The sequence below is a fragment of the Athene noctua genome, chromosome 10 (assembly GCF_965140245.1).
Source record: "Athene noctua chromosome 10, bAthNoc1.hap1.1, whole genome shotgun sequence".
Taxonomy (NCBI): Eukaryota; Metazoa; Chordata; class Aves; order Strigiformes; family Strigidae; genus Athene; species Athene noctua.
In genome coordinates this window covers 20042200-20060380 of record NC_134046.1, presented here as the reverse complement: position 1 = coordinate 20060380, position 18181 = coordinate 20042200, and the positions used below count along the sequence as shown (strand labels likewise).

Here is an 18181-nt window from a genome sequence, read left to right as displayed (position 1 = left end):
ACACAGTTAAAAGTGATCTAAAACAATAGAGACAGCTTGAGCTTATAAGGCTTCTAAAGTTATTCTAACACCACCTATTTTAAGAAACAATGTGGAAACAGCCCATCCCCTGGATTTGTACCAGGAGATACAAGGGAGCACTGGTAATGTGCAGGTTGTTTTGTTCTCCTGAGGTAAGACAATACAGCTCTAAAAGTATCCTAGGTATAGAATTCAGCCTTTGTGGTAGACAGGAGAAGCTTTAAAATGAGCTGTAAGCAGAAAAACTTCTTAACTGAACATCCAAGAGCTCTTCAAGCCAGAATTTAGGATTATAATGAACTACTCTGTCTTTGCTGAGGGTTGGTTATTTTGGACCACTTGGAGGTCACCCAGCATGCTATCCTACCTCATAAAAATAATAAACCCCAAAAGAATAGAAGAGCATTAGATGAGCATATTTAAGACTTTGGAGACTTGAGACTGAATGGTTCCTCAGCAGCCCTACGTTTCAACACTTTACTACAGCCACAGCCATCTGACCATGCCAGCTATACGACCCTGTATCGGAGGAGGAGGAGGCCATTGGGCACTTCAGGGGCACAGTCCATCTGACTTGTTTTAAATTATTATTTTAGGCTGGGAAGAACAGCTCCCAAGCCATCTCGAGTCAAGTGTGGTCGATCCCACCCAAAGTTGACCGCTTTGAACAGGATGGAGCAAAGGAGCTTTGTTCAGCAGAAGATACAACCCATCCTCCTTCTCCTTTGGCATGAGACAACAGAGTGCACAGGTAGATGAAAAACAAGAAGCCAAGTTCATAGGAAATCAGAGGAGAAGAGGAGCATGGGTTTTCTTAGAGTTTCCCAAAATATGTGTATTTAATATTCTACAAAACTGGAAATCCCCCCAAAAAACATGTTTCAGAAGAGCAAGAGAGCAAGCCTTCGGCAGGAGCTCTTCAAGAGCTCCAAGCAGGCACCTGTCCTAGAGCCACCACTCATGAAGCCAACCTCCAGCAGATACACCCCAAGGCCACGGTCACAGCTCCACCCTCTGCCTTTTGCAGGCACCAGTACAGCCAGAACTAGATAAGTATAAAAATAACCAAAGCTAGAGTTGGGTTACAAAGGCACTGTGTTAATCAGGCTAATAGGGAGGCTCAACGCCAAGGATTGCTGACTGCACGAAGAAGAGCTTCATTAATGGGTGCTACTGGCTCATCCTGGAGGAACACTGCAACAGCCTGGCCTCTCCCTAGAGCTGTGAGAGCTGCCAGTGACCTGCCTGAGAGTGTCCTTACGTGCCTTCAATTCATCAGCTCTGCCTGCAGATGAAGAATCGTCGTCTCATGAAATCGGCCAGTCAGCGAAATGTCCCTTCCCCTCCATGCCTCCCGGATCTGCTCTAGAGGAGCTCTCTGGGGGGCACGTCGTGCATTTTACATTGTCATGCTAAAATCTGCCAAAGCCATGTACCCTGCAATTAAAGCAACATCCTGATCCAAGAGAAGAGGCAGTGCTAGCAGGCAGCCCTCGGCTAGAGAACAGAGGGAACAGCAAGCTGCGGCGGGGAGCTGGGATGATGCTAGGGGGGGCAGGAGGTGGGAATGGCTGTCGGAGAGCAGGGAAAGCTCAGTAAATCCTGGAAGAGCTGCTGATGGATGGAAAAAGCTAAAGGTACCATGTGGAGAAGGCTTCCCACACCATCTCAGGCTTACTGGTGGAGCATACAACAAATACAAACGTACGTCTTATTCTGAAGTTTTGGGGTTGTTTTTTTAAGCAGCACTATTGCTGCTTTTTCCTACGGCCACACAGGGACAGCACACCCTGGAGCTCACACGCTGAGGGTAGGGAAAGCAGCCCCTGTTGTTGGATCAGTGCACAGCCTGCATGCAAATGAAACGAGAAGCCTGCAAAACATCCCGTGGGAGGGCGCAATGGGGTGAACCAGCAGGGTCTGATCTAGGGCGAACAGATAACATCAGGGGATGAAGTCTCCTAAGGCACTCTGAAGGACCGCAAGCAGCCCAGTGTGCAGGAGCTGTCATGTGTCCGTGGCCATGCTGCATGTCAAGACATCACCAAAATTCAGGCGTGCATCCAGGTGGAGAGGAGGCGGATGCAAACACACAGGCAGCGTGGGCTGGAGCTTCCTGGTCCAAATTGAATGCACAGTTTGAGGAGAACCCAGGCTCCAGAGGGACTGTGCAATTAGGAGTGCTTTGGCACTTAATTGACAGGGGAATTGGTCACTGAGGCACTTCTGAAAAAGGCCACCTTATGCTCATCTTTATCTTCAAACATCTCCATATAAATAAAATCTAGTCCTTAGCACTCCTGCCCAGAAGGGGAAGCCACTGAAGCTGTCAGTAATCATCCTGCTAATGCCTGCCAGAAAATAATCAACTTGCTCGCTTGCTGGCGAGCAAGAGGAACCAACCCCCAAACTCATCTCCTTCGCTGCAAATAACAGATGGGAAACCACGTTTGTCCAGAGAAGATCGAGCTGCAGAATACGACAGTGCCATTTCATCCTATTAGTCACTTCTTAACTAGTTTCCTTTTTGCTAGTTAGCACTCCCTGAACTAACCGAAGGCTGCTAAAGCAAGTCCTGTCCTCTCCCCCAAGGCCATCAGGAGGCAATCACTCACAGGAGGGTCTGCAGACCGTCTAACAGCAACCTCCAGCTCCCGTACCTCGCTGTTCGGATGATCTCTACCCACACCACGCAGCCACCGACGCAGAGATAAAGCAAACGTTCAGTGAAAATTGCACGCTGAACAGCTTTGCAACTAACCTTGATCTGCCATCACACGCAGGACGGTGCTCCTCCAGTAGCATCCCCCATGGCTAAGGCGGCGATCAAGCCGCTAGCTCCTTGGTAAGCACAATCACCCCGTCCTCTGCTACTCGCCCTTGCTGGTGGAGAGAAGCAGACGAGCGGGAGGAAACCTTTCCAGAGCCTGACCCAGCGCTGCTCCTCTGCTCCCCCCGCCACGCAGGTCCCCCCACCAAAGCAAGGCGATGCCTAGCTAAGCATGCTTGCAGTGCCACCGCCTGAGGCAAAGGGACAAGTCCTTCCAGTTCATTAGGGAAGGTTTCTTGTGCGATTTGCTGCCTCACTAGCTCCTGTTTAGACAGCCTTTGTTCCCTCTTCGAAGGAGAGTATGAAAGGTTTGGACGTCTGTACGTGCTCAGAGGATGCTGTCCCCTGGGCCTGGTCAGGAAGGACGGCAAAGAGCTCACCCCAGGTTTTAATCTCTTGAGCTTTGCACGCCGATGTGCTCTAAGTGCAGCCCCAGGTCCCCTCCCACTCTGTAATGCGGGACTTCCACAGGAGCCCTTGCGGTCCAGGAAACCTAACGGCTTGCTTTGCCTTTTTCTGCTGCTGTTCCTGTACCCTGCCGCCAGCCGAAGGACGAATGTCCAGAGTAACAGGAGCCTCTGGTCCTGCTCACTGATTGTCTTCTGCAGAACTAAAATAGCAGCCTGGGAGGGAGCAGGGATGCTTAAAACTTTCCACTCACCGGCATCTCTTGCCCAAAGCAGAGAAATACATGAGGCCAAGGGGTTTCTCTGGGTGAAAAGTGGCTACCATGTACAGCAGGGATGCAATTCATAGCTATAATGCTATAAAAGGGCATAGACTGCTTTCGATAAATGGACTTATAACAGATTAATTTAGAAGCAGCCCAGTTTCCTATTGGTAACACAGAATAAAATCATTATTCACTTACTGCATGGCTCCACATTTATTCAGTTATGAGTGATTCCTGTTGCAGCCTTGCCCACAAGTTTCTGGCTCCTTTGGGAATACTCCTGGACAATTACAGCAATAAGAGATAATGGCTGTAGCTCAGGGACTGAACTAAACATGCTTGAATATTTTTGAAGGTCCTTTTACACCCCAAACTTTGCATTACCTTGGCAGCATGAGCATCTGAGCACGGTACAGTAGCAGTCAGGGCAGAGAGGATCATGATCCTCTGACCCAGTAGTAAGCATCTGGGACAGAAGTTTTTAAATAATAAAGACAATCCTAGTGCTAGCGTAAATAGTACAGAGTATTTTCAGAGACAGAATCACAGACCAGGTGTTACGGCCTTACATTTTCTCTGGGGAGCCAAGGAGCCAAGTTAGGTCTCATTTACGCTCAGCCAACACGTATTTATGAGTGAAGCTGCTGGAATGAACAACTTCTGCAAATGAACATACCAGAGCGGATCGATGCATTGAAGCAGAATGTATTTTCTGCCTTTCTTTTCTTTATATTCTAGATTAAATATGTAATAAATGCCTTTGCAGAATTTAAGGCCTGAAGATAGACAAGACATTGCACAATCTTTTTACATACCTAAACAGATTTAATTGCTCAGTTATTCCAGATAAACATGATAAATTCCCTGCCATGAATAATTTATAATCCAGCTAGCCACACAATCTATGAAGCACAAATCTATGGCTGCAACAAAGGGAAAGTAAGCAGATACCATGATCCTGAGACACTCCAGCTTGTTACCAAATGCTGGCCAAAGGAGCAATAGCGTAGGCTGCCCACGGTGGGTCTGAGCTTGCCTGAAATCATTCGGACAGCACGTACCTTCATTTGGGTTATTGTGTTGCACACAGGATGCAAGTATTGAAAAAATTAAACAGGCCCAAAGTTTGGATGTGCACCTGGGAGGAGATAGGCACAGCACATATTCCCCTCTGTTCGTGGTCTGGACATTGCTGGCTGTCCCATGCAGCCCTCCTCAGGAGCTGGCTGTACTGGTTTCTCCAGGAATTTCATTAGATGTTTGTGACAGAGTGTAAGAGCTGCAGTGAAGCACAGCAGGATGCAGTGCACTGGTGGATGGAGGCCTGACAGGGCTATCATGAGGGATGATGGCACTCAGGACCTCGTGGAGGCAGCAGGGGAAAGACATCCCATCCAGCCAGGACTTACCACACTCAGACAGGAGAGACCTGGGAGGGGGCCTGAAAGGTGTCCAGGAGGAGGGTTAATCCTAAACCCATGACAAAGCCATCCCAGGCAGTCCCCTTCCCATGGCAGAGGGGAAACGAACTGCAACACTGAGCACAGCTGTAGGAAAACTGTTGTACAAACCACACATTGACCAGTAAGAGGGGCAGGTACCACCTCCAGTGGCCCCGGATGAATGCAGAAGGTTTTCCCACAGGGCTTGGAGCCCTGTCATAAACCTTGAGCATTTTTATGCCTCTCCAAGAAGCAGACAAGAGGTGCTGGTGGGTTTCCTCCATCCTGGGCACCCAGCACTGCCTCTCCCTGCCCCACTCTCTGCTTTTCCAGTAGATGCTCCTGTGTCTGAATTTTATTTATGCTGCTGCCTTTAATGTGTGTTTGTTGGAACAAAGCTTCAGGATTCCACCCTGGTGTTCAGCAGCAGCAAGAAGAGAGAGCTATAAGGGCCTCTGAAAGGTTTTGGCTCTATCCTCTGCCCCCAAGCAGGACCAAACAAGCCTGCATCACTGCTGACAGATGTTTGTCTAATTTGGGCTTTAAAACTTCCCATCAGTTGTGGATTTACTGAGTGGGCAAGCAAAAGGGGGAATAAAGGGGCTTTGGCTTAACCATCCTCATGGCTAGAAAACATTCCCAAAATATTAACCTAAATCTTCCTTGCAGTCTAATTCCATTACTTGCCATCCTACAGACCACAAACACTGAACAGCAGCTATTTTGTTCAGTAAAAACAGTCTGACAACAGCTTCTCTGCTGAAAGCATCCACTGGGAGAAGCACATGCTAGCATCAAGGCCACAACATGCAAAATGTCTCCTAGAGGTGACTGGCCACCACCTTCAGGCTGCAGAACTCCTTGTCTTGATCTCCTTGGGGCTCCACAGCACCTCCATGGCCTTCAGATCCAATTAATGTTTTTCTGCATTTCCAGGTACAGTTTCTGTACATTTTTAGGAGCTGCTCAAGCAGCTTTGAAGGACTACATGCTATGAACGGAGCTCAGCCATGCACAGTCCAATGAAAGGAGCCAACAGACCACCTGCCTCCAGACCCACCTCCTGTCTCACCTTCTTCTGGAGACACCCACTTGGGTAGCCCTGGTGTCTCAAACAGGCTTACAAGTACAACCATAAACACCAGAAACAGCTTGTCCAGTCACCAGCTACCTATTTTAATAAAATAGAATAGGCTTTCTATGTTGGAATTCCTATCCCCATCCAAATGCACCTGGACTCAGCTCATAAGTCATCATCTACTAAGTAAAATATACCAATTCTAACACAAAAATAGGCAAACAGTTAGAATTTGAACAGATACCTGTAAATCCACATCACTGTTAACTGTGTTTTTATAGCCATTACATATCCTCTAAGGAGATAGTTAATTGCAAGCCAGTCTACAATAGCAATCACCCTGTCTTCAAAAAAGAAAAGCTAATTGCAAAGCAAGATTAAAATTGGTCATTCAAATCACGATTTTTGCTTGCTGATTTAAAGTTATTATCGCCATGGAGCTCTAAACTGATACACCCCAGAAAGGTGAATAAACTCTTAATCAGAAAGAATCCTGCTGCCTCTTCTATCATGCCTCAGCCAAAATATGAAGTTACCCAATTAGGGGAGCTCTCTGCTGCCCTCCTGATGGGGGGCTCAAAGGATCACCATTGAGCAACCTGCCTGGGACCTCTCAAGCCCAACTTAAAACCCTGGGCAAGCTTACAATGAGAGCTAGTTTCGGTCTGCTCAAACGAGGGGCAAAGTCCTTGATTGCAAAAGTAGAAAGCATTACAGAAGAGGGAAAAAAAAAAATCAAATAGAATTGTTCCATTTAAAAAAATGAAACAAAAAAAAAAAATCACAGAAGCAAATCTTTTCTCCACCTTTTCGGGCTTCTTAGCTTTTCTTTGAAAGACTTCCGAACAGCAGCAGCTTTGGGTCAACACAAAAAAATACAACCAACAAAGAACACCAAACTCACCACGAGAATTGTCTCATGAACACCCTTTTTATGCAAACACAGCATCAGCAACTGCTAACGTTGCCTTTAGCCCCTTACTGCCCGTGCAGCTGGCTATTGCACCCGGTGGTGCACGGGGAGCATTCCCCTTGCTAGGACAGATCTCCCACTGCTGAGCTACAGCAGCATTTCTAGCACTGGTGACTGCAAAGAGAAGACAGAAAGAGAATGGAGATGTATTGGACACAGTGGTGCATGCAACACAAGCAATAAATACCAGAGGAATAAATCAGGTCGCTCATTTGAAAAAAGTATTTAAGAGCTCCTCAATGAGGGCATCTGTCCACAGCATCACAGTTGACAACCCCATCTGAAGGAGCGGGCCAGTATTTAATGAAATCTCAAATTAACTTGTCAGGCCAAGGGAAAAGAAAAAAAAAAGCTTCTCTTACTTGTAAATAGTGCATTTTTGATGAAAGCATTGCAGCTGTGACAGACAGCTATCTCTGGGCAGCCATTCCATGCCTTTGGCATGACATTACTGAAAAGGTGCACGGCTTCTATAAAAGCATTTCTTAGTCAAGCCCTGTAGCTCAATACATTGTGTGTAGGTGTTGAATGTGCCCGCGCCTCCATGCCAGGTCCCCTCCACCGGTGCTGCTGCTGCAGGCACGAAGCACGTTGGATGGGGTGATAGGCAACACAAGCTGCAGTGCTCCGGGAACGGCACTGCTCCGGGAACGGCACTGCTCCACGCTCACCCAGACAGAAAGGAAAATACAGAGGAGCAAACCGCACAGTTCAAGCTGATTTCATCCCTCTTTGATTTGCTCCAATGCCAATTAGAAACCACTTTTGGAGAGAAACAATAAATCTCGTCACACTCCCCGACCTCAAACCCAGGCAACTCAAGTGTAATTACCAGCCAGGGGACTGACTGATCTACAGCACATTTCTCACAGGCGAGATAGTGGGAGCGATCGCTGCTCCCTCCATTTTCAGGTGTTCAGCTGAAGAGGTCTCACTCATAATTTTCAAGTGTTGTGCATCAAAACCTCCAGCTGAACAGTGGAAGCCGTGCTGACCACAAGTAATCAGACCTGAACTGCCTTAAATTGAGCAGATAAGGGATGGATTGGCCAGCAAGAGGGAAGCAGCAGGACCTGTGCACCAGGGCAGGGAAAGCATTTTGCATCCAAATAAATACTACCTTCCCATAAGCTTTTATCTGCCCACAGCCTTGTCTGTTGGTGTTAACCCCCTGCCTGGCTTGCCTGGCACTCTGCAGAGAAAGGAAAGGAGGAGAAGCAGGTCTGAACCATGGCATTAGGATGCAAAATAGCACACCATGCATGACTAACACCACCTTGGGGGATCCTGCTCATCAGTGCACAGTAACCCACTCACTCAGGGAGAGGATCTCAGAGGATCTCACCACGCTGAGACCTTTGCTCCCCAGTGGGATGCAGGCTGGGCGGCATGGGGCAACTGCCTGCAGCTGGAGGACGTGGGAAAAGGGGTTGACTGGAGCAGAAGGGGGACTTGGGGCAAGAGCTTGAGCTGGCCAAAACCATCGGGGGGTAATGAAGCCTTCACTTTTTAGAAAAAGTAATGTAGTGGTCAATGTTGGCTCTTGGTTGGGGTGGCATGGCTTTGAGATCACTTAATGCAGTGGTGCTGGAGCTTCAGAGCCCTCCAAGTGACACATCCTTCAAAACTATCAGATCATGGGGCTTTTCTGGGCAAACCTGTAAAAAACTTATGCTCAGGATCTGCATAAAACATTTCAACATGTCCCCTGGGTCTCAGCACCTGGAATTAGTTATGGAAAACAATATTTCAGAAGTTGCTGGATTTTTGTTCTTCCTAATTCAATAAAGCAATAACGATCGTCTGCTAAGAGCAAGTAATGGGATCCCAGAAGCAGCTCAAAGACAGATGGCAGCAGCAGCATGGCCCTTTGGTGATATTTCTCAAAGCGGTCTCCAATTTGAAAGCCACAATCATATCATCTGGAAAATGAATATGGCAGGTCAGAACATAAGTTAGAGTTTGTAAAAACGAATTTCAGGGCATTAGCTGGCCTAGCCCAGCATCTCAGTACTGACCTGGGTCTCCTCAAAACGTCAAGATTCATGCCTCAGTCTGACAAGGTCCCTTGGGCAGGTTGCTCAGGACTACATGAAAGCAGCACATCTAGGTACAAGGGCTCAGTATAACTGGGCTTCACCTTTTGGGGAGGACCCCTCCTCTGCCCCAGCACTGTTGGTCTTGTATTAGCACACTGTGTTCCATCAAAAACCAAGGGTATTTGCTTTTCTCAAAGCTCAAAAGGTTGTGCAATATGTAGAATATGTCCTGCCCATCACAGGCAAAATGGAGGCAGGTGTGCTCAAGGACAAGCCTCTCCCCACAATAAATACGGTCATTATTTCTGAGGAATCCAGAAATTCAGGTAATTCAACCCTTCCTCAGGTCCCCAGAGTAATTTTAGCACCGACCACTAGTTTTCAGCCAGACCTTTCCACTAGTCCTGGTATTTTATCTACCAGACATCATACTCTGTTCACAGGTGGGAGGGGCAGCAAGCAGTGCCTTCCAAGGAGATCAGGAGAAACATGGGGTGTCTCCCAGGGAAGAAAGAAGACGTGGTACATCTGAGAGCACAGGAAGGGCTCAGCAGAACCAGTGTGAATCCCAAAGCCACGATGAAGCTAGTTTTGGAGGAACTCCACACTCAAGGCATTGCAGGGACACAGCCTTTCCAGCTTCCCCCCCACCGTGTACATCTTTAGGCACCGGGGTACTCTGCAATTGAGAGAAGGGAAAAAAAACAAAAGCAAAATCTCAAGGGGAGTTCCCATTCCTAGAGCTAAGACTAGCAGTGCCCCCACTCTGGCACGCCCAGCTGGTTGTTGCACTACACCTTGCACCCCTAAACGTCTGCATCCTTAGCAGACTTTTAACAGGGAATGCTTGCTGAGCCCGTGTTTCTCACAAAACTGAGTTACATGCAGTGACAAGCTCATTCGCTCTTTGGGGACAGGGCTTCAAATAGCTGCTCGCTTGTGGCAATTAAAACAGGCACAGCGCTGCCACCAACTCCGCTAGCCTGTGCTGTGACTGATGCAAGCACTGTCTGTAGAGCTCTGATAAGAATATTGGATGATTCAGAATAATCTAGGCTTTGCTGAACATACGAGTCCAAGTGTTTGTGCTTCTGTTTCTGTCTAACAGGAATACTGTGTCATGCTTATTAGAAGGGGGAGAGGGCCACTGGAGATAGGTGGGCACCAAAACTTCCCCTCCATAAGACTGATGGGCACATCTGTCCTGCCTACCACTTGGGTCTCTTCCATGGATCTCAAGGGTCTGGCCAGTCTAATTCTACGACTTGGACATAGCAAGAGCGTGACAGACCAGGTGAGGAGGGAGCAAAAAGTCAATGTTAAGTCTTCTTTCCTTCTCGGGGTTTTTCTGTGAGCTGCAACCCAGCAGCAGGGCTGCTGCACAAGCAGCTGGGACTTCATTAAGATGCAGGAGCAGAACAGGGCATCAAAGTGGGCAGGGCAGTGAAGCAAGGGAGGAAGGGGCGGGACACACTGGCTCTTCAATCTTCAAAACCGACTTGCAGCTGGTTTAGTGCCATGCTATGTCCATGCCTTAACTCCTTTAATCCCACAGACCTGCTGCACAGTCTACTCCCATGCCATTAAGATCACATCTCGCTCTCTGGATTTCCCTATTGAGCCACTCCAACAACTTGGCTTTGATTTCATTCAGAGCAGAAAGCCAAGCCAACGGCACAGCCTATTTACAACATGAACCGAATCCAGAACTGAAACATCCCACCCTTCAGCTGTCCTTGATCAAAAGGTTTACAGCCTAAATAAACCAGCATTTTAATCAGAATTTAAATAATCAGCTTTCATAGTCCAATTAGCACCATACCCCCCTCAGATAAGGGCTGCCCAGGAGCACGGCTGCATATTACATCTCTGAGATAAGGAGCTGGGTACAACAGGAGGGAGAGGTCTGGAAGCAAAACTGTACGAGTTTGAATTAAGGTGGTGAGGTGAGGAACACCTCTGCAGGCACAAACTTCTGTCCCACAAACACCTTACTCCATTCACAGGGCTGTTTTCAGAAGTCTCTGATACTTTTCAGTCCCCTTACATTACATAAATCCCTTTTTAGCACCTAATCATGGCCATGGTCAAGAGACAGACCAAAGACAGCATTAGAAAGAAGCAAGTTGGGTTCTGGTGATGGGGGCCCATGCAGCTCTATAAATAGAAACAGTGATCAGTAAAATTCAGGCCAAAAGACACTGTCGAGATGTCACCACCTCTGCCAAGCACCACTGTCTTTAAGGACCAGACAGACCTCATATGTCGCTACCAGCCAGGGTGGGAAGAGTGAGACTGCGGCATCTCCTGCGCTGGGGCTCTCCTGCCAGGCTCCCCTCTGCTGCACCAGAGATGTGGCCCCCAAGACAGTGCAGTAGCGGGTGCGGAGTGGGTGCTAGCAGAGAGCGGCTGACACCCCCCATTATAACCACCCTGCTCTCTGCCGCTCGTAGAAAGATGGTAAACAGGATTTCATTCAGCTGGGATTCACTCAATCCCTGTCAGGCACTGAAAGCACTTGAAGTTTCCTCCTAAGCACTCCCCAAAGGCAGCCCAGCGTTTTACCACCAAACACGCACTGCAAACACGACCGTAAAAGCGAGGGCTATAAAGCCCTGTGCAACTGCTGCTCTCTGGGATATTTTGTGTGTAGTGAGTGGGATGCAGAGGGACACTCAACCATGTGTGAGATTTCACTTGCTTGACTGGTAGGAAAACCTTGAGCAGCATCCGCATGAGCAAAATAGCTCCATCCACCACCACAGGCCGTAAATGATCTTATTCCTCTGTCTGGGGACATCCAGGGGAGGGAACTGGAAGCAAGCAGCAGACACAGGGGAGCTTTCAAAAACACGGGGAGCCTCTAACTCGGTGCCCCACTCTGCTTAGGAGAGCTTGACAGCCATTTCTGATCCCCAGCTTGCTTTTATTTTTAATGATAAACTAACATGCGAGTTGAAAGCCAGAGGAAAACCATGTCTCATCCAAGCAAACAGCTTGCTGTAACTGAATGTACCGAGGGAAGGACGACGCCGGGCGGTGGTGGCTCAGTGCGTGCGGCTTGCTGGGCTTGGTATTTATCAACTGACAGAAGATGCCAAGAAGAAAGCAGGACACTTCCCATCCCAGGAGTATTCATCTTTACCTGCAGTTGTTTTTATTACCCCTCTCCACTGCAGCATTGCTCCAGTGTGCAGGAACCCACACTCTCCCATCCCCTCTGAACAATTTAACACGTCACCACAGACCCTTATGTGTCGCCGCAGCCGGGTCCCTGTTGCCACGGCTCATCAGAGCCAGTCATCAGCAGAGGGGAGCCACCGTGAGCAACACCAGCCCCATTAGTCACCGGGAACCGTTCAGCCAAGATATTTTTTTGACATTTTCCGCAAGTGAATTTTGCATTATTTGAATCATCTACGCAAAGCGCAGCGAAAGGCGGCACACTGGGAGGAACAGCCAGAATTACTCATGAGCTTTTTCTTTTTTTTTGTTGGCTCTAACTGAAATTGTGATCTATCGAACAGACAAGTCGCACGTCACTGCAGACGGCTGTGAGAAGCCCCTGCTCGGGCTGCAGCAGGGGCCAAAAAGGCAAACGAGTCATTTATATGTAGAAAGGCTCAGCAAGTACAAGTATGCTACTCTCCAGCTTGGTATTAGTTGCCTTATTCAGTGGTAATCACCCCATTAAAAAAACAATAGAGCAGAAATAAATAAAGCCCAACCAAGAGATAACAGAAGCACCCTTCACTGCACCAGTGCAGGTACAGGATAAAATGAAGGCTGGGATACTTGGTGTAGGGGTAAGGGGATTAAGTGGTGAAGAAGCACTAAAATGTGGGATATACACACACAGCCTGTTGGTACAGGGTGATAAATTCAAGGTTCCTATCAATATTTTTCTCACCATAAAAAAAATACAGAATATTCACTGCAATCACAAAGAGCCTGTTTTTAGTGTCTTGGTCATAAGGTGCTCTTGAAGAGAGCTGTAGGGCTTCTCCAAGGGGGCCCATCCCTCCTGAGTGCTGGTCCCAGCCAGCCTACGGTGGAGATGCTAACCCCAAGTACTGGGGAGGAGAGCTGCCGCGCAGGAGCAGACCAGGCCAAGCATCCCTGCCTGGGCAGGTGCTTCTCAGCACAAACACATCCCAAAACTGATCCTTTATGAGAAGGCAGCAGCCACGATGAGCCCTGGCTCCTGCAAACAGCATCACACTCTGCACGTATAGGTCACTGCTGGCTGAAGCTCTCCTAAAAACAAACAACAAATCGGAATAAAACTCTCATTTCTCTCCTATTGTGCAGCCTGATCCAATGGAAAATTTCTCCCGGATCTGCAACGTAACGCTAACGACAGATTTATTTTTACAGCTATATCATGAAGAAGGATGATCTCGAAAGAGAAATCATCCTGAAATGGGCAACTTGACTCAGCAACTCGGCAATGTTGATGGATATGGGGTGCAACATTGCCATATACAGACGCAAAGAGCTGCCTAACACCACAGCAGCACAAAAATCCTGCCTGCCCAAAGGCACCCTGGGTTTTGACCTGATCACAGGGGGGAAAAAATACTCCTGAACTTGCTGAAAGGTGCAGAAGGGAGGACCACTGCTTACACAGCCAGCCCGACAGCCTTACCTCCCCAGCTACTCACTCCTCTACCACAGCCATTATCAGGGCAACACCTGGGGGTGAAATCCCCCAAGGAATGCCAGATCAGACAAACACTTATTGTTAAATATTATCCCACTGTATAATCTGCTTTTTGAGATTCAGCATTTCCCAGATCCAGCACCTATTCTTTAAGGGGCCGGAGAACTAGAATCTCTGAATACAACATCACATTTCTGCACAAGCACAACACACCTTCAAAATGTGGTGCTGCACACATGCCAACAGCTGGGGCTGGAGGCTGCTTCACAGTCAGGAAAATGAATAGCCAGCGAGGTCCCAAGGGCAGGAGAAAACCTTGTTGGCTTCGCCGTTCAGTAAGAGAAGAGACTGTGTAAATGTAATCCCACAGCTTCTCCTCTGCCATCACTTCCATTGCAAAGAGCTAAACCAAACACAGAGCTGCTGCACCCAGAGAAAACTTGGAAATTGGGGAGATGCCACACTGGCATCACCTTGCAGCTTCTCAATGAAGAGCCAAGAAGAAGGACCGCTTTGGTTGTTTGAACAGGCAGAGAGAGACAGGGGAGATTAAAACTCTCCTAAAAATCATGTTTAATTATCTATTGGCAAGTAAATACCCTTTTTATCCAGTCCTCCAGTGCTCACCCCTTGGCGCTCTCTGAGCTTGCTGGACACAGCCAAGAGTCCCAGAAACCACCACATTAACACTGAGGAACAACAGGGGAGCGTGTCAGAGCACAACATATTGTAAAACATGGCTTCAAGCCACATAAATTACAGAAACATAAATTAGTCGTGCTCCAATGACTTCAGGCCTATCCAGACTGCAAGGGACCTGCACCCAGCTACTCCCTACCAAATTGTTTTAGCATCTATTAGACCCCAGGGTAAAATCACTGACGCCAACAGGGATTTTGCCCACGCTTACACAGCAGGCATCAGAGACCTGTAAGTGTTTGGATGTTCAATGAATGACAGGCAGGAGATGAGATGGATGAGAGGAAGAGATTGGGGATTTACTGCTATTAATAACGGCCATCATTTTAATGTAGAATTAATAGCCTCCCTGGCACCCCTAAGCACAGCCCCTTTGCCTGTGGGGCCGCTGAAGCAGTGGTCATGAGTCAAGCCAAAACCTCCTGAAGTGTAAATACTTCAGATTGGGCTCTTAATTCACAAAAATAGTAGGTTTTACTGAAAACTGGGCACTAACATGTTGCAAGGTATGAAATTAAGACAATCAAATAAACGAGAAACAGGCTTTTAGGGAAAGCAGGATATGAACACCTTCACAATTTCAGTGACATTCAGTTTTGTTTTTTAATTTGCTAAATTTGCTAATTGAACAAGATCATGCTGCAGGCAGGCACAGCTCTTGCTGGCAAGGCTGGGCTGGAGAAGGCTTTGGACTAAGGCCATCCCTCCAGCACTGACAAACCTCACTCCTACTATCAGAGATGCTCTGTTGGGTACTTCGTCATCCCTCTCCTTTCCCCAACTCCTTCTTTGCTTCACTTTACCCAATTTTTCTTACATTATTGAGCAGAAAACCATCTACTGTTACATTACGATAGGATGAATGCAGCCCTACGCTATACATTCATACTTAAACTATCTCATTCTCATCTCCTCAACCTATAGTCTTTTTTTTTATTATTACAATTCAAACATTTACCTAAAACTTTAAATGAGTTTTGTGGATATCTCCTCCCACTACAGATAACTCAAGAGGGTTTCCTCTCCTGACAAATGACCCTGACCACTGTTGGGAAACCAACCAGCAAGATTTTAATCATCCCTGAGACTTTTATGTTCCACTTGCTGAAGGTCCATGATCAAAGGTTGGTGATGATCTTACATGGCACAGAGCACGTAGGGAACAGATTTATTCTCAAACATTTTATATTACATTATATTCATAGTGCAAAAAGTACAAAGAATGTCTTCAACCTCCCTAAGTAGAGCTAAAAACTTGGGCCAGAACTGAAGTTTAACAAGTATGACCCCTTCATACAGTCACAAATGCAACAGATACATTCAAAATGGCTCAGGGACTTGAAAAAGAAAGTAATTTGCTGAAGAACATACATGTATAAATATGTTCCCTTTATTCAGGGTGGCAAAAAAAAATTATCTATTGCATGCATCTGAATACTTATGAAACTGCATATGATGAACACAATTCCAAATTGAAAAAAGCACATAGGAAACTTAAGGAGGAACACAAAGATTTTCTATAATCCCAAATGGGTCCAAGCAAACCTATTAGGCAGCCAGACATTTTGAGTTTTCATTTCAGCACTAAAACAGATATCTTAATGCTGTGTTGCTGCTCTTCATTAAAATCAAAACCAAGTTCTACATTTTTTTAGTTTAGCACTTAGGATAGGGAGAAAATGAATTAAAAGCAACCCACACAGATTTTAAGAGAATACTGAAGAAGAAATTAATTTATCAAATTAGCAATATGCAGTGGCACTTCAAAACCCCAGAGAAACAGAAAGGATGCCTGCAGGTTACTCCTTATGATACCAAACAGAGCAAATCCAATCAGATGAACATGCTGCAGGATCAGTCAGACGAAAGCCACAGGAGCAGCATTACAAAGTGAAAGATGTATAAAAAGAGGATTTTCTAAACCTATTGTACTGGCTCGAAACCGAGCTATTCCCCCCAGAGGAGATGACAGCATTGCTAGTATGGTCCTGAAGAACAAGCTGTCCAAAAAACTCCTCAAAGACAACTCAGAGGAAAACTAAAAAAAAGTTTTAATGAGAAATTAAAAATACTACTAGAATGTTAGGTCTGCAATATTGCTTTTAAAAATAACACATCTCCATTCAAAAACCTATTTCCTACACAGCATAAGCAAACTGTTACATTCTACCATGCTATTTCATAACTTCTAGGTTTTAATGGTGCCATCATAGCTCCCTGCTTCACATTTTCCTTTGCTTAAAATAAACTGTCTATGGCAAGAGCACTGACCTTCAGGAATAAGTGAATGAATGAGAAAGCTGGCACGCCAGCACGCGACCAAATTGAAAACGATGACAGCAGTTATTTCAGAGCACGGAGATGAACAGAGGGAAGAATACAATTATCTACATGTAAAATATTGAGTGACACCGGCAGCAGACAGGAACTTCTGTTTGCCCAGTCTTGTGAAACAAGAATGAGCTGGTGCTCAAAGGAATAAAAGGACAGTGAATAACACCCCCCCCCCAAAAAAAAGTTTTTTTTTTCCTCAGACAGCAATCAACTCAAGATGCTACAGAGGCCAACTGCTTCATCATGATGGAAACTCATTACTTGCTTTTAAGATAAAATGACCATCAATCCACATGAAAAGGAATAAAATAGAAAATACAAAGAAAAATATTTCAAAGGAAAAATAATATGTTAAAAATATTTCAAAGGAAAAATAATATGTTAAAAATATTTCAAAGGAAAAATAGTATTTTTAATACTTCAAAGAAATTTTAAAAATATTAAAAAATATTTCAATATTACATGCTTGAGCAGAAGGTATCATCTAATTATCAAGTTACAGTGTTTTGCTAGGAGGTACAGTTAACCCTCCTCTGAGAAATCTGCTCTTGGTATTTGTAAGTAGTAGGATGGAGTGTGATGGACTACAGCTCATACACTGTTGTTATTTTATTTATATATATAGGTTTATATATATAAAAGCTATTTTATAGTATGCATATATATATAAGACACATCAAGCTTATATAAACATTTTATTTTCAAAACCAGGCTCTCAAAACTGTTACAGAAATCATCATGCCAAACAAGTACCTCACCACACCTGCGGTTTCTGGCAGTCCCACAGATTGTGCAGGACAGGATGTACCAAATAAAACATAATTTTGGTTTTCTTGGGTTTGTTTTTTCTTAGAAAATGTGATATTTTTGACAATTTAATCTTGCTAAAGAGCCTTGAAAGCTGAAAGAGAAATTCAAATCTGTATCTACTGCAGCACAAAGTAGAAACATCGACTATTCACATGAAAACATACTCATAAGGAAATGCAGATGGAAAATGCAACCCCACAAATCACCTCATTAGCAATACTGTGCAGCCACCCTGCAGCATCTGCTGGGTGTGAGGGACCAGACTCGATGGGTGTTTTTCCCTGGGAAGACATTGAAGCAGTGGAGCAGGTGGGACCGGCACGTCCATCCTTGGGAGTTTCTGAAGCCCAATGGGATGAAGCTCGGCGCTCCCTCACCTGATCTCTGCTTTGAGCAGAGGTTGGACTAGGTGACCTCTGGAGGTCTGTCCTTTCCAACCAGGATCCTACTATCAAGAAAGACAGCAACCTGCGAGCTGCCTCCTGTTAACCTTTTAATGCCACTAGACTGCTTCAGACACCTTGCTATGTGACACTGGAATAGCAGCACAAGTAATTATGCTGAGGAAAGCGAGTCACACTTCAACGAGGCAGTAACCACCACTGCTCCCCCAGCCAGC

The 18181-nt window shown here is 46.1% G+C and overlaps 1 protein-coding gene across 3 annotated transcripts in view; it reads right to left on the bottom strand.

Annotated features, from left to right (window-relative positions):
- The window catches only part of BSN (bassoon presynaptic cytomatrix protein), a 96942-nt gene that overhangs the window by 53300 nt on the left and 25461 nt on the right, over positions 1-18181 (bottom strand). Inside the window, exon 1 of one of the 3 annotated variants that reach the window (XM_074914673.1) lies at positions 2783-2888. The exons of the other annotated variants lie outside the window; for them this stretch is intronic. The gene's annotated coding sequence lies outside the window, so the exon portion shown is untranslated. Of the gene's footprint in view, positions 1-2782; positions 2889-18181 lie in introns of those variants that run through there. 3 annotated transcript variants of the gene reach the window in all.